Source organism: Ranitomeya imitator, chromosome 3 (genome assembly GCF_032444005.1).
Source record: "Ranitomeya imitator isolate aRanImi1 chromosome 3, aRanImi1.pri, whole genome shotgun sequence".
Lineage (NCBI taxonomy): Eukaryota > Metazoa > Chordata > Amphibia > Anura > Dendrobatidae > Ranitomeya > Ranitomeya imitator.
This window is the reverse complement of record NC_091284.1, coordinates 198,022,284-198,028,756: the sequence shown is the minus strand read 5'-3', so window position 1 is coordinate 198,028,756 and position 6,473 is coordinate 198,022,284.

Below are 6,473 nucleotides of genomic sequence, written 5' to 3'. Positions count from 1 at the left end.
GTCACTTTATGAGGTCATAACTCTGAAACGCTTCAACGGATCCTGGTGATTCTGACACTTTCTCGTGACATATTGTACTTCATGATAGTGGTAAAACTTCTTCGATATGACTTGCATTTATTTGTGAAAAAAACAAAAATTTGTCGGAAATTATGAAAATTTAGCAATTTTCAAACTCTTAGTTTTTATGCCCTTAAATTAGAGAGTTATATCACATAATATAGTTAATAAACAACTTTTCCCACATGTCTGCTTTACATCAGCACAATTTTGGAAACATAATTTTTTTTTGTTAGGACGTTATAAGGGTTAAAAGTTGACCAGCGATTTCTCATTTTTGCAACAAAATTTGCAAAACCATTTTTTTACGGACCACCTCACACTTGAAGTGACTTTGAGGGGTCTACATGACAGAAAATGCCCAAAAGTGACACCATTCTAAAAACTGCACCCCTCAAGGTACTCAAAACCACATTCAAAAAGTTTATTAACCCTTCAGGTTCTTCACAGGAATTTTTTGAATGTTTAAAAAAATTGAACATTTAACTTTTTTTTCACAAAATTTTTACTTCAGGTCCAATTTGTTTCATTTTACCAAGGGTAACAGGAGAAATTGGACCACAAAAGTCGTTGTACAATTTGTCCTGAGTACGCCGATACCCCATATGTGGGGGTAAACCACTGTTTGGGCACATGGCAGAGCTCGGAAGGGAAGGAGCGCCATTTGACTTTTCAATGCAAGATTTGCTGGAATTGAGATCGGAGCCCATGTCACGATTGGAGAGCCCCTGATGTGCCTAAACAGTGGAAACCCCCACAAGTGACACCATTTTGGAAAGTAGACCCCCTAAGGAACTAATCTAGATGTGTGGTGAGCACTTTGAACCTCCAAGTGCTTCACAGAAGTTTATGATGTAGAGCCGTAAAAAAAATTTTTTTATTAATTTTCACAAAAAAATGATCTTTTTGCCCCAAATTTTTTATTTTCCCAAGCATAAAAGGATAAATTGGACCCCAAAAGTTGTTGTGCAATTTGTCCTGAGTACGTCTATACTTCATATATGGGGATAAACCACTGTTTGAGCGCATGGCAGAGCTCGGAAGGGAAGGAGTGCCATTTGACTTTTCAATGCAAAATTGGCTGGAATTGAGATCGGACGCCATGTCGCATTTGGAGAGCCCCTGACGTGCCTTAACAGTGGAAACCCCCCACAAGTGACCCCATTTTGGAAAGAAGACCCCCTAAGGAACTTATCTAGATGTGTGGTGAGCACTTTTAACCCCCAATTGTTTCACTAAAGTTTAGAATGTAGCATTGTGAAAATTAAAAAATCATTTTTTCTTTCCACAAAATGATGTTTTAGCCCGCAATTTTTTTTTTCCCAAGGGTAACAGGAGAAATTGGACCACAAATGTTATTGTCCAATTTGTCCTGAGTACGCTGATACCCCACATGTGGGGGGGAACCATCGTTTGAGTGCATGGCAGAGCTCGGAAGGGAAGGAGCACCGTTTGAAATGCAGACTTAGATGGAATGGACTGCAGGTGTCATGTTGCATTTGCAGAGCCCCTGATGTACCTAAACAGTAGAAACCCACCACAAGTGACCCCATATTGGAAACTAGACCCCCCAAGGAACTTATCTAGATGTGTTGTGAGAGCTTTGAACCAACAAGTGTTTCACTACAGTTTATAACGCAGAGCCGTGAAAATAAAAAATATTTTTTTTTCCACGAAAATGATATTTTATCCCCTATGTTTTTATTTTCCCAAGGGTAACAGGACAAATTGGACCCCAAAAGTTGTTGTCCAACTTGTCCTGAGAACGCTGATACCCCATATGTTGGGGGGAACCACTGTTTGGGTGCACGGCAGAGCTCGGAAGGGAAGGAGCGCCATTTGAAATGCAGACTTAGATGGATTGGTCTGCAGGCGTCATGTTGCATTTGCAGAGCCCCTGATGTACCTAAACAGTAGAAACCCCCCACAAGTGACCCCATATTGGAAACTAGACCCCCCAAGGAACTTATCTAGATGTGTTGTGAGAGCTTTGAACCAACAAGTGTTTCACTACAGTTTATAACGCAGAGCCGTGAAAATAAAAAAAAAATTTTTTTCCACGAAAATGATATTTTATCCCCTATCTTTTTGCATCACCACATTTTGAGAGCTATAATTTATCCATATTTTGGCCCACAGAGTCATATGAGGTCTTGTTTTTTGCGGGACGAGTTGACGTTTTTATTGGTAACATTTTCGGGCAGATGACATTTTTTGATCGCTTTTTATTCCGATTTTTGAGAGGCGGAATGAACAAAAACCAGCAATTCCTGAATTTCTTTTAGGGGGTGCGTTTATACCGTTCCACGTGTGGTAAAATGGATAAAGCAGTTTTATTCTTCGGGTCAGTACGATTACAGCGATACCTCATTGATGTAATTTTTTTTATGTTTTGGCGCTTTTACACAATAAAAACTATTTTATATAAAAAAATAATTGTTTTTGCATCTCATTATTCTGAGAGCTATAACTTTTTTATTTTTCTGCTGATGATGCTGTATGGCGGCTTTTTTTTTGCGGGACAAGATGACGTTTTCAGCGGTACCATGGTTATTTATATCCGTCGTTTTGATCGCGTGTTATTCCACTTTTTGTTCGCCTGTATGATAATAAAGCGTTGTTTTTTGCCTTGTTTTTTTTTTTTTTTTTTGCGGTGTTCACTGAAGGGGTTAACTAGTGGGATAGTTTTATAGAGCGGGTCGTTACGGACGCGGCGATACCAAATATGTGTACATTTATTGTTTTGTTTTTTTTTTACATAAATAAATGGATTTATTGGGAAATTTTTTTTTGGGGGGGGGGGATTTTTTTTTATTTTTTTTTACACATTCTATTTTTTTTTTTTTTTTACTTTCTAACATTGTCCCAGGGTGGGACATCTCTGTATTAGATCAGATCGTTGATCTGACACTGTGCATAGCACACTGTCAGATCAACGATCTGACAGGCAGCTTAGCTGGCTTCCAGCGCCTGCTCTCAGCAGGCGCCGGCTAGCCAGGTCACTTCATGACCCGGAAGGAGTCCGGCGGCCATCTTGGATCCGGGGACTCCTTCCGGGTCACCGGAGCAACGCGATCTCATTGCGTTGCTCCGGTGGGAGAGCGCAGGGAGCCCCAGTCCCTGCGCGATCCCCCTCTATGCCGCTGTCACTACTGACAGCGGCATCAGCGGGGTTAAATGCCCGCGATCGGGGATAGCGCCGATCGTGGGCATTGCTGCGGGGTGTCAGCTGTCATATACAGCTGACACCCGCACCCGATCACCGCGGCGCTCAGCGCGAGACCGCGGTGATCGGTGCGCCGTACTAGTACTGCTGCTGGCACTAATGCAGTGCCGGCAGCGCAGTACTAGTACGGCGCATGTCGCGAAGGGGTTAAAACAAAGTATTCAGACAAGGTTTGGAAAATCTCCTGAGATACCACTGAGTCATCTGGGTTTAGTTTCTATTGCCATTGATGAAGGATTGAGGAAGAAAGAGAGACAGATGTGACGACTAAAGGTACCATCACACTTAGCGACGCTGCAGCGATACCGACAACGATCCGGATCGCTGCAGCGTCGCTGTTTGGTCGCTGGAGAGCTGTCACACAGACCACTCTCCAGCGACCAACGATGCCGGTAACCAGGGTAAACATCGGGTAACTAAGCGCAGGGCCGCGCTTAGTAACCCGATGTTTACCCTGGTTACCATCCTAAAAGTAAAAAAAAAAAACACTACATACTTACCTACCGCTGTCTGTCCTCCAGCACTGTGCTCTGCACTCCTCCTGTACTGGCTGTGAGCACAGCGGCCGGAAAGCAGAGCGGTGACGTCACCGCTCTGCTTTCCGGCTGACCGACGCTCACAGCCAGTACAGGAGGAGTGCAGAGCACAGTGCTGGAGGACAGACAGCGTTAGGTAAGTATGTAGTGTTTGTTTTTTTTACTTTTAGGATGGTAACCAGGGTAAACATCGGGTTACTAAGCGCGGCCCTGTGCTTAGTAACCCGATGTTTACCCTGGTTACCAGTGAAGACATCGCTGAATCGGTGTCACACACGCCGATCCAGCGATGTCTGCGGGGAGTCCAGCGACCAAATAAAGTTCTGGACTTTCTTCCCCGACCAGCGACAGCACAGCAGGGGCCTGATCGCTGCTGCCTGTCACACTGGACGATATCGCTAGCGAGGACGCTGCAACGTCACGGATCGCTAGCGATATCGTCTAGTGTGACGGTACCTTAAAGCATGATCAGAACAAGTTATGGAATCAATATTTACATGTTGTAAGTATGTGAGATCTGATTCTTTAAGAAAAAATTATCCAGCCTAGAACAGAAAATGATGAACCGAGGAATAAAATGAGAAATTCCTATCACCCGGGTGTAGTGGTCGCCAAGAGTCTATTAGTTGATGATCATTTGACAGTCGTCTGAATTTGCGCAAGGCAACAGAGGAAAGCGCGGATATGCAGAAGATGTATCAAGAATTAGATTCACCATGTGTCAAGTTTAAATTTAGGCCTTTTAGCGATGACTTTATCTTCAACTTGCTTAAATTGTTCACAAAAAAAGTAATTTTGACGAGGGGTGTCAAAACTTTTAGATGCCACTGTATATAGTAAAAATCACAATATCATGTGAAGATCAGCTACAGGTTGGTCTTTGTAGAAGAACCATCATAAGAGACACAGGGGTCTTCAGCAGACCCCAGCTGTCATGGCAACTCATCGTCTCATTGCTCACAATGGTGTGCCTAGGATCATGTTGCTGTAAGTACCACAGTCAGAGATTGACAGTGGCATTTAACAGGTTAACAGCAGCTGGCGAACCTCAGCTCCACCAGCGGCTGTTTGAGGAAGATGAGGCCTAAATAGCAGCAATCGTTGGCAGGAAAGAAGGCGGGCTCTGTTCCTGACCTGGCATCAAAGAAGGGTATGATATAAATGTATGTCATATGTCTGGAAGGTGTTAAGTGTTATACCCTTCCAGAAAAATTTTCCTGGCTGCTCAGTTCACTGTAAAAAAATAAATAAATAAAAAAAAATAATGCACTTGTCCTTCCAGCGTTACTGCAGAGATTATGTACAGTTAGGGCCAGAAATATTTGGACAGTGACACAAGTTTTGTTATTTTAGCTGTTTACAAAAACATGTTCAGAAATACAATTATATATATAATATGGGCTGAAAGTGCACACTCCCAGCTGCAATATGATAGTTTCCACATCCAAATCGGAGAAAGGGTTTAGGAATCATAGCTCTGTAATGCATAGCGTCCTCTTTTTCAAGGGACCAAAAATAATTGGACAATGGACTCTAAGGGCTGCAATTAACTCTGATGGCGTCTCCCTCGTTAACCTGTAATCAATGAAGTAGTTAAAAGGTCAGGGGTGGATTCCAGGTGTGTGGTTTTGCATTTGGAAGCTGTTGCTGTGAGCAGACAACATGCGGTCAAAGGAACTCTCAATTGAGGTGAAGCAGAACATCTTGAGGCTGAAAAAAAAGAAAAAATCCATCAGAGAGATAGCAGACATGCTTGGAGTAGCAAAATCAACAGTTGGGTACATTCTGAGAAAAAAGGAATTGACTGGTGAGCTTGGGAACTCAAAAAGGCCTGGGCGTCCACGGATGACAACAGTGGTGGATGATCGCCGCATACTTAATTTGGTGAAGAAGAACCCATTCATAACATCAACTGAAGTCCAGAACACTCTCAGTGAAGTAGGTGTATCTGTCTCTAAGTCAACAGTAAAGAGAAGACTCCATGACAGTAAATACAAAGGGTTCACATCTAGATGCAAACCATTCATCAATACCAAAAATAGACAGGCCAGAGTTAAATTTGCAGAAAAACACCTCAAGAAGCCAGCTCAGTTCTGGAAAAGTATTCTATGGACAGATGAGACAAAGATCAACCTGTACCAGAATGATGGGAAGAAAAAAGTTTGGAGAAGAAAGGGAACGGCACATGATCCAAGGCACACCACATCCTCTGTAAAACATGGTGGAGGCAACGTGATGGCATGGGCATGCATGGCTTTCAATGGCACTGGGTCACTTGTGTTTATTGATGACATAAGAGCAGACAAGAGTAGCCGGATGAATTCTGAAGTGTACCGGGATATACTTTCAGCCCAGATTCAGCCAAATGCTGCAAAGTTGATTGGACGGCGCTTCATAGTACAGATGGACAATGACCCCAAGCATACAGCCAAAGCTACCCAGGAGTTCATGAGTGCCAAAAAGTGGAACATTCTGCAATTGCCAAGTCAATCTCCAGATCTAAACCCAATTGAGCATGCATTTCACTTGCTCAAATCCAGACTTAAGACGAAAAGACCCACAAACAAGCAAGACCTGAAGGCTGCGGCTGTAAAGGCCTGGCAAAGCATTAAGAAGGAGGAAACCCAGCGTTTGGTGATGTCCATGGGTTC